Raw genomic sequence first — 11,202 nt, 5'->3', positions numbered from 1 at the left:
CTTGGCTCTCTTGTCAAATAATAGTTGTATGTATATGTTAGGGTTTATTTCTGGGCTCTTGATTCTGTTCCATTAATCCTGTCTATTTTGGGGATGCCTGGTTGGCTCAGTTGTTAAGCATCTGCCTTTGGCTCAGGTCATGGTCCCAGGGTCCTGGGATCGAGCCCCACATCAGGCTCCCTGCTTGGCGGGAAGCCTGCTTCTCCCTCTCCCACTCCCCCTGCTGTGTTCCCTCTCTTGCTATGTATCTATCTGTCAAATAAATAAATAAAATCTTAAAAAAATACTGTCTATTTTTATGCCAGTATAATATTCTTTGATTACTATACTTTGTAGTATAGTTTGCCATCAGAAAGTGTGAGGCTTTCAGCTTTATTTTTCTTTCTCAGGATTGTTTTGGCTATTTGGAGCTTTTTGTGGTTCTATATGAATTTTATGATTGTTTTTCTATTTCTGTAAAGAATACCATTGGAATTTTGGTAGGGATTGCATTGACTCTATAGGCAGCTTTGGGTAGTATGGATTTTTTAACAATATGAATTCTTACTATCCATAAACATGAGTTTTCTTTCTATTTATTTGTGTCTTCAGTTTCTTTGAACAAATCTTTATAGTGTTCGGTGTATAGATCTGTCACCTCCTTGGTTAAAATTTTTTTTAAATTTATACTTAAGGGGCGGAGCAAGAAGGCAGAGGAGTAGGAGACCTGGATTTCGTCTCCTCTCAGGAATTCAGCTGGATAGGGATCAAACCATTCTGAACACCTACAAACTCAACAGGAGATTGAAGAAAAGAAGAGCAACAACTCTCTCATCAGAAAGGCGACCACTTTCTGGAAGGTAGGACGTGCGGAGAAGTGAATCCGCGGCGATATTCGGGAGGATAGACGGCGGGGGAGGGGCCTCCGTCGGCCGCTTCTGGCAGGTGATAGAGCCGCGGAGCACAAAATCGGAACTTTTAAAAGTCTGCTCCGCTGAGGGACGTCACTCCGGTGGTTAAGCGGGGAGTGGAACCCTCCGGGACAGTGTGGTCTCAGGACCCTCGGGGTCACAGAAAGACCGGGGGTGCCTGAGGGCGGCAGAGCTCCCAGGTATCGGAGCAGGGAGGCCGGCTGCAGAGGCGGAGCCCAGGCGCGGGCTCTCAGCTCGGGGTTGCCATAAACCGTGATCCGCGACACAGTCGGGCCCCTGCTCCTCCAGCAGGGACCCAACAAGCGGCAGATCCGGGGAGACTCACCTTCCTCCCCCGGGAGGAGCCGCGCGGGAGTGCACCGCAGGGATCTGCTGGGTTTGGAGACTCCACCCGGGGTCGGGTGCCAGAGATAGAAACGCGCGGTCACAGGCCGGGTGAGCACGGAGTGCGGCCGGAGACCGGGGAGACGGGAGTGACTGACGGCTTTTCTCTGGGGGCTCACTGAGGAGCGGGGCCCGAGTTCTCGGCTCCTCCGGGGCGGAGATTGGGAGGCTGCCATTTTCACTCTCTGCCTCCAAAGCTGTACAGAAAGCTCCAGGGAACAAAAGCCCCGGAGAGCAAACCTGAGCGATTACTTAGCCGGGAGGGGGCAAGGGCGGGGCAATTCCGCCTCCGGCAGAGACATTTGGAAACCACGGCAACAGGCCCCTCCCCAGAAGATCAGCGAGAACAGCCAGCCAAGACCAAGTTTACCGATCAATGAGAACGGCAGAACTCCAGCGCTAGGGGACTACTGCACATAGAATTCACGGCTTTTTTACCATGATTCTTTAGTCTTTCAAAGTTAATTTTTTTTTAACTGTCTTTTTTTCTTTTCTTTTTGAGTTTTTCTTTTTCCCTTTTTCAACCAACATCTTATCAATCCCTTTTTTTAAAAGAAACATTTTTATTTCTCATTTTTAGAGTCATATTCTATCCCTTCATAGTAGTTACCCGTATTTTTGGCTTATATATATAAGTTGTTCTCTCTTTAAAATTTTGAGATAGTTTCTTCTAACAGATTAAAATATACCCTAAATCTCTAGTATATGGTGTTTTCTATTCCCCTGCCTGATCACATCCTCTCCCTTTTTTTTTCTTTTTTCTTTTTTTAAATCCTCTTCTTTCTTTTTTCAAAGAACTTCTTATCAATTCCTTTTATAAAATTTTTTATAATTTCCATCTTTACAGTCATATTCCATCCCTTCATCATATCAAGCCTTATTTTTGTACATATATAAGTTTTTCTTTCTTTACAATTTTGGGAGGCACTTTCTTCTAAAAGACCAAAATACACCCCAAATCTAGTGTGTGGCACTGATCTATATACCAGCCTGATCATATTTGATCACATTCTGTTTTTTTTGTTGTTGTTGTTGTTTTGTTTTGTTTGTTTTTGTTTTTACCTTTATCTTTATCTTTTTCTTTTTTTTCTTTTTCTTTTTTCTCTCTTTCCCTTTCTTTTCCCACTGCTTCAGGTCTTTTCTGATTTGTTTAGAGTATATTTTCTGGGGACGTTGTTACTCTGCTAGCATTTTGTTCTCTCATTAATCTATTCTCCTCTGCACAAAATGACAAGACGGAAAAAATCACCTCAACAAAAAGAACAAGAGGTAGTACCGACTGCCAGGGACCTACTGAATACGGACATTAGTACGATGTCAGATCTAGAGTTCAGAATCATCACTTTAAAGATACTAGCTGGGCTTGAAAAAAATATGGAAGTTATTAGAGAAACCCTTTCTGGAGAAGTAAAAGAACTAAAATCCAACCAAGTAGAAATCAAAAAGGCTATTAATGAGGTGCAATCAAAAATGGGGGCGCTAACTGCTAGAATAAATGAGGCAGAAGAGAGAATCAGTAATATAGAAGATGAAATGATGGAAAATAAAGAAGCTGAGAAAAAGAGAGATAAACAACTACTGGATCATGAGGGCAGAATTCGAGAGATAAGCGATACCATAAGACGAAACAACATTAGAATAATTGGGATCCCAGAAGAAGAAGAAAGAGAGAGAGGGGCAGAAGGTATAATGGAGCAAATTATAGCAGAGAACTTCCCTAATTTGGGGAAGGAAACAGGCATGAAAATCCAGGAAGCACAGAGAACACCTCTCAAAATCAATAAAAATAGGTCAACACCCCAACATCTAATAGTAAAACTTACGAGTCTCATAGACAAAGAGAAAATCCTGAAAGCAGCTCAGGAGAAGAGAGATGTAACCTACAAGGGTAGAAACATTAGATTGGCAACAGACCTATCCACAGAGACCTGGCAGGCCAGAAAGGACTGGCAGGATATATTCAGAGCACTAAATGAGAAAAATATGCAGCCAAGAATACTCTATCCAGCTAGGCTGTCATTGAAAATTGAAGGAGAGATAAAAAGCTTCCAGGACAAACAAAAACTAAAGCAATTTGCAAACACAAAAGCAGCCCTACAGGAAATCTTGAAAGGGGTCCTCTAAGCAAAGAGAGAGCCTAAAAGCAACATAGACCAGAAAGGAACACAGACAATATACGGTAACAGTCACCTTACAGGCAATACAATGGCACTAAATTCCTATCTTTCAATAGTTACCCTGAATGTAAATGGGCTAAATGCCCCAATCAAAAGACACAGGCTATCAGAGTGGATTAACAAACAAGACCCATCGATATGCTGTCTGCAAGAGACTCATTTTAGAACCAAAGACACCCCCAGATTGAAAGTGAGGGGGTGGAAAACCATTTACCATGCTAATGGACACCAAAAGAAAGCTGGGGTGGGAATCTTTATATCAGACAAATTAGATTTTAAACCAAAGACTGTAATAAGAGATGAGGAAGGACATTATATCCTACTTAAAGGATCTATCCAACAAGAAGATCTAACAATTGTAAATATCTATGCCCCTAACATGGGAGCAGCCAATTATATAAGGCAATTAGTAACAAAAGCAAAGAAATACATCGACAACAATACAATAATAGTGGGGGACTTTAACACCCCCCTCACTGAAATGGACAGATTGTCTAAGCAAAAGATCAACAAGGAAATAAAGACTTTAAATGACACACTGGACCAAATGGACTTCACAGACATATTCAGAACATTCCACCCCAAAGCAACGGAATACACATTCTTCTCTAGTGCCCATGGAACATTCTCCAGAATAGATCACATCCTAGGTCATAAATCAGGTCTAAACCAGTACCAAAAGATTGGGATCATTCCCTGCCTATTTTCAGACCACAATGCTTTGAAACTAGAATTCAATCACAAGAGGAAAGTCGGAAAGAACTCAAATACATGGAGGCTAAAGAGCATCCTACTGAAGAATGAATGGGTCAACCAGGAAATTAAAGAATTAAAAAAATACATGGAAACCAATGAAAATGAAAACACAACTGTTCAAAATCTTTGGGATGCAGCAAAGGCAGTCCTAAGAGGAAAGTATATAGCAATACAAGCCTTTCTCAAGAAACAAGAAAGGTCTCAAGTACACAACCTAAGCCTACACCTAAAGGAGCTGGAGAAAGACCAGCAAATAAAGCCTAAACCCAGCAGGAGAAGAGAAATAATAAAGATCAGAGCAGAAATCAATGAAATAGAAACTAAAAGAACAGTAGAACAGATCAATGAAACTAGGAGCTGGTTCTTTGAAAGAATTAACAAGATTGATAAACCCCTGGCCAGACTTATCAAAAAGAGAAGAGAAATGACCCAAATCAACAAAATCATGAATGAAAGAGGAGAGATCACAACCAACACCAAAGAAATACAATTATAAGAACATATTATGAGCAACTCTATGCCAGCAAATTAGATAACCTGGAAGAAATGGATGCATTCCTAGAGATGTATCAACTACCAAAACTGAACCAGGATGAAATAGAAAACCTGAACAGACCTATAACCGCTAAGGAAATTGAAGCAGTCATCAAAAATCTCCCAACAAACAAAAGCCCAGGGCCAGATGGCTTCCCAGGGGAATTCTACCAAACATTTCAAGAAGAATTAATACCTATTCTTCTGAAACTGTTCCAAAAAATAGAAATGGAAGGAAAACTTCCAAACTCATTTTATGAGGCCAGCATTACCTTGATCCCAAAACCAGACAAAGACCCCATCAAAAAGGAGAATTACCGACCAATATCCCTGATGAACATGGATGCAAAAATTCTCACCAAAATACTAGCCAATAGGATCCAACAGTACATTAAAAGGATTATTCACCATGACCAAGTGGGATTTATCCCTGGGCTGCAAGGTTGGTTCAACATCTGCAAATCAATCAACGTGATACTATACATTAACAAAAGAAAGAACAAGAATCATATGATCCTCTCAATAGATGCAGAAAAAGCTTTTGACAAAGTACAGCATCCTTTCTTGATCAAAACTCTTCGGAGTATAGAGATAGAGGGTACATACCTCAATATCATAAAAGCCATCTATGAAAAACCTACAGCGAATATCATTCTCAATGGGGAAAAACTGAGAGCTTTTGCCCTAAGGTAAGGAACGCGGCAGGGATGTCCACTATCACCACTGCTATTCAACATAGTATTGGAAGTCCTAGCCACAGCAATCAGACAACAAAAAGAAATCAAAGTCATCCAAATTGGCAAAGAAGTCAAACTCTCACTCTTTGCAGATGATATGATACTTTATGTGGAAAACCCAAAAGACTCCACCCCAAAACTGCTAGAACTCATACAGGAATTCAGTAAAATGGCAGGATAAAAAATCAATGCACAGAAGTCAGTGGCATTCCTATACACCAACAACAAGACAGAAGAAAGAGAAATTAAGGAGTCGATCCCATTTACAATGGCACCCAAAACCATAAGATACCTAGGAATAAATCTAACCAAAGAGACAAAGGATCTGTACTCAGAAAACTATAAAATACTCATGAAAGAAATTGAGGAAGACACAAAGAAATGGAAAAACGTTCCATGCTCATGGATTGGAAGAACAAATATTGTGAAGATGTCAATGCTACCTAGAGCAATCTACACAAGCAATGCAATCCCCATCAAAATACCATCCACTTTTTTCAAAGAAATGGAACAAATCATCCTAAAATTTGTATGGAACCAGAAAAGACCCCGCATAGCCAGAGGAATGTTGAAAAAGAAAAGCAAAGCTGGCAGGATCACAATTCCGGACTTCCAGCTCTATTACAAAGCTGTCATCGTCAAGACAGCATGGTACTGGCACAAAAACAGACACATAGATCAATGGAACAGAATAGAGAGCCCAGAAATGGACCCTCAACTCTATGGTCAACTCATCTTTGACAAAGCAGGAAAGAATGTCCAATGGAACAAAGACAGTCTCTTCAACAAATGGTGTTGGGAAAACTGGATAGCCACATGCCGAAGAATGAAACGGGACCATTTCCTTACACCACACACAAAAATAGACTCCAAATGGTTGAAAGACCTCAATGTGAGACAGGAGTCCATCAAAATCCTAAAGGAGAACACAGACAGCAACCTCTTCGACCTCGGCCGCAGCAACTTCTTCCTAGAAACATTGCCAAAGGCAAGGGAAGCAAGGGCAAAAATGAACTATTGGGACTTCATCAAGATAAAAAGCTTTTGCAAAGCAAAGGAAACAGTCAACAAAACCAAAAGACAACCGACAGAATGGGAGAAGATATTTGCAAATGACATATCAGATAAAGGGCTAGTATCCAAAATCTATAAAGAACTCATCAAACTCAATACCCAAAGAACAAAGAATCCAATCAAGAAATGGGCAGAAGATATGAACAGACATTTTTCCAAAGAAGACATCCAAATGGCCAACAGACACATGAAAAAGTGCTCAATATTGCTCGGCATCAGGGAAATCCAAATCAAAACCTCAATGAGATACCACCTCACACCACTCAGAATGGCTAAAATTAACAAGTCAGGAAACGACAGATGTTGGCGGGGATGCGGAGAAAGGGGAACCCTCCTACACTGTTGGTGGGAATGCAAGCTGGTGCAGCCACTCTGGAAAACTGTATGGAGGTTCCTCAAAAAGTTGAAAATAGAGCTACCATATGATCCAGCAATTGCACTACTGGGTATTTACCCCAAAGATACAAATGTAGTGATCCGAAGGGGTACATGCACCCTGACATAGCAGCAATGTCCACAATAGCCAAACTGTGGAAAGAGCCAAGATGTCCATCGACAGATGAATGGATAAAGAAGAAGTGGTATATATATACAATGGAATATTATGCAGCCATCAAAAGGAAATGAGATCTTCCCATTTGCAACGACGTGGATGGAACTGGAGGGTATTATGTTGAGTGAAATAAGTCAAACAGAGAAAGACATGTATCATATGATCTCAGTGATATGAGGAATTCTGAATTGCAGGAAACAAACTGAGGGTTGCTGGAGTGGGGGGTGGGGTGGGAGGGATGGGGTGACTGGGTGATAGACACTGGGGAGTGTATGTGCTCTGGTAAGCGCTGTGAATTGTGCAAGACTGTTGAATCTCAGATCTGTACCTCTGAAGCAAATAATGCAATATATGTTAAGAAAAAAAAAAGAAGAAGGTAGCGGGAGGGGAAGAATGAAGCGGGGCAAATCGGAGGGGTAGACGAACCATGAGAGACGATAGACTCTGAAAAATAAACTGAGGGTTCTAGAGGGGAGGGGGGTGGGAGGATGGGTTAGCCTGGTGGTGGGTATTGAGGAGGGCACATTCTGCATGGAGCACTGGGTGTTATGCACAAACAATGAATCATGGAACACTTCATCTAAAACTAATGATGTAATGTATGGGGATTAACATAAGAATAAAAAAAAATTTATACTTAAGTATTTAAGTTGTTTGTGTTTATATGTTTATTGTTTTTTAAATATTTTATTGTGTTTATTGTTTTTGATGCTATTGTAAATGAGATTGCTTTATTTCTTTCTTTCTCAGAGGTATAGAAATTCAACTGATTTCTGCACATTGTTTTTGTACCCTGAAACTTTATTAAATTCACTGAACAGTTCTAATAGTTTTTGGTGTAGTCTTTAGAGTTTTCTATGTTAATATCATGCCATCTGCAAACAGAGACAATTTTGCTTCTTCCTTTCTGGTTTGGATAACTTTATTTACTTTTCTTGCCTAATTGCTCTGGCTAAGATTTCGAGTATTATGTTGAATAGGGAGTGGTGGTGAGAGTGGGCATCCTTGTCTTGTTCCTAATCTTAATGGAAAAACTTTTAATCTTCCATTGTTCAGTATGATATTAGCTATGGCGTTGTTACATATGGCCTTTATTATGTTGAAGTGTATTCCTTCTATATTCAGTTTTTTGAGTTTTAATCATGAAATCATGTTGTATTTTGTCAAATGCTTTTCATGCAGCTATTGAGATGGCCATATGATTTTTATCTTTCATTCTATTAATGTTGTGTCACATTTATTGATTTGCATAGGTTGAACCATCTTTGCATCTCAGGGATAAATCTCATTTGATCATGCTCTATGATACTTTTAATGTGCAGTTCATTTCAGTTTGCTTGTATTATGAGAAGTTTTGCCTGTATACTTAACAAGGATATTGGTCTGTAGTTTTCTTGTAGTTTCCCTATCTGATTTTGGTAAAGGGTAATTAATACTGGTTTTATAAAATGAATTTTGGAGTGTTCCTTCTTCATTTTTTGGGAAGAGTTTGAGAAGGATTGGTATTAATTCTTTTTTGTTGTTATTTTTGTTAATATCCAGTGTTATATTAATTTCAGATATACAATATAGTGATTCAAGAATTCTATGCATTATTCAGTGCTCATCATGAATAGTATACTCTCTAATCCCCATCACATATTTCACTCATCTTCCCACCAATTCCCCTCTGGTAGCCATCAGTTTCTTCTCTATAGTTAAGAGTCTGTTTCTTGGTTTGTCTTTTTCTTTCCTTTACTCATTTGTTTTGTTTCTTAACTTCCATATATGACATATGGTATTTGTCTTTCTCTGATTGACTTATTTCACTTAACTATTATACTCTCTAGGTCCATCCATGTTGTTGCAAATGGCAAGATTTCATTCTTTTTTATGGCTGAATAATATTCCATTGTATATAAATATGTCTTCTTTATCCATTCATCTATTAATAGACACTTGGTCTGCTTTCATAATTTTGCTATTGTAAATAATGCTGCAATAAACATAGGTGTGCATATATATCTTTTCAAATTACTGTTTTTGTATTTTTTGAGTAAATCCCCTGGTGCAATTCCTGGACCATAGGGTAGTTCTATTTTTAATTTTGTGAGGAACCTCCATACTGTCTTCCACAGTGGCAGCACCAGCTTGAATTCTCACAAACAGTGCAAGAGGTTTCCTTTTTCTCCACATCCTCGCCAACACTTGTTGTTTCTTGAGTTTTTTATTTCAGCCACCCTGACAGGTGTGAGGTGATATCTCATTGTAGTTTTGATTTGCATTTCCCTGATGATGAGTGATGTTGACCGTCTCTTCATGTGTCTGTTGGCCATCTGGATGTCTTCTTTGCAGAAATGTTCATTCATGTTTCTGCTCAATTTTAATTAAATTATTTGTTTTGGGGGATGTTGTGTTATATAAGTTCTTTATATATTTTGGATACTAACCTTTCATTAGGTATATCATTTATAAATATCTTTTCCCATTCCATAGGTTGTCTTTACATCAAAAGCCTTTCATTTTGATGTAACCCAATAGTTTACTTTTGCTTTTATTTCCCTTACCTCAGGAGACAATATCTAGAAGGATGTTGCTATGGCCAATGTCAAAGAAATTACTGCTCATGATCTTTTCTAGGATTTTTAAGATTTCAGGTCTCACATTTAGGTCTTTAATCCATTTTGAGTTTATTTTTTATATGGTGTAAGAAAGTGGTCCAGTTTCATTCTTTTGCTTGTAGCTGTCCAGTTTTCCCAACATCATTTGTTGGGAAAACTGTCTTTTTCCTGTTGCATTTTCTTGCTTCCTTTGTCAAAGATTAATTGGCCATGTAATTGTGGGCTTATTTCTGGGCTTTCTATTCTGTTCCACTCATCTGTGTAACTATTTTTGTGCCAGTACCATACTGTTTTTATTACCACAGTTTTGTAACATAACTTGAAGTCTGGGATTGCAATATATCTAGTTTTGTTTTTCATTTTCAAGATTGCTTTGGCTATTCAGGGTCTTTTGTGGTTCCATGTAAATTTTAAGATTGTATGTTCTAGTTCTGTGAAAAATGCTGTTGGTATTTTGATAAGGATTGCATTAAATGTGTAGATTGCTTTAGGTGGGATAGATATTTTAACGATATTTGTTCTGATCCATGAGCATGAAATGTCTTTCCATTTCTTTGTGGCATCTTCAGTTTCTTTCATTTACGTTTTATAGTTTTCAGAGTACACATCTTTCACCTCTTTGTTTAAGTTTATTCTTAGATATTTTATTATTTTTGCTGTAATTGTAAATGGGATTATTTTCATAATTTCTCTTTCTGCTGTTTCATTATTAATGTATAGAAATGAAATCACTTTCTGTACATTGATTTTGTATTCTACATCTTTACTGAATTTGTTCATCAGTTCTAGTAGTTTTTGGTGTCTTTAAGGTTTTCTATATGTAGTATCATGTCATCTGCAAACAGTGCAAGTTTTACCTCTTCCTTACCAATTTGGATGCTTTTACTTCTTTTTGTTGTCTGATGCTGTGTCTAGGACTTAAATAAAAGTGGTGAGAGTGGACATCCTTGTCTTGTTCCTGACCTTAGGGGGAAAGTTCTCAGTTTTTCTCCATTGAATATGGTGTTAGCTATAGGTTTTTCATATAAGGCCTTTATTATGTTGAGGTATGTTCCTTCTAAACCTACTTTGTTGAGCATTTTTATAATGAATGGATGTTGCACTTTGTTGAATCCTTCTTCTGCATCTATTGAAATGATCATATGGTTCTTTCTTTTCTCTTATTGATGTGATGTATCACATTGATTGATTTGCAAATATTCAACCATGCTTGCATCTTGGGAGTAAATCCCATTTGATTATGGTGAATGATTTTTAAATGTATTATTGGATTTGGTTTGCATCTATGTTCATCAGAGATATTGGCCTGTAGTTCTTTTTTTGTGGTGTCTTTATCTGGTTTTGGTGTCAGGTTAATGCTGTCCTCATAGAATGAATTTGGAAGTTTTCCTTCCTCTGCTGTTTTTTGGGATAGCTTGGAAAGAATAGGTATTAACTCTTCTTTAAAAAAAAAAAAGATTTTATTTATTTATTTGA

General features: G+C 38.4%; 1 long non-coding RNA gene across 1 annotated transcript; it reads left to right on the top strand.

The window, feature by feature from the left end:
* The first annotated feature begins 799 nt into the window (after window positions 1–799).
* On the top strand, window positions 800–7,948 carry LOC117999780. The gene is made up of 2 exons (XR_004676324.1): window positions 800–839; window positions 7,877–7,948. It is a non-coding gene; the product is annotated as an uncharacterized LOC117999780 (long non-coding RNA).
* The last annotated feature ends 3,254 nt before the right edge of the window (window positions 7,949–11,202 follow it).

Source organism: Mirounga leonina, unplaced genomic scaffold, assembly GCF_011800145.1.
Source record: "Mirounga leonina isolate KUSES-001 unplaced genomic scaffold, KU_Mleo_1.0 Mir_115, whole genome shotgun sequence".
NCBI lineage: Eukaryota > Metazoa > Chordata > Mammalia > Carnivora > Phocidae > Mirounga > Mirounga leonina.
This window is presented reverse-complemented; position numbering and strand designations above follow the sequence as displayed.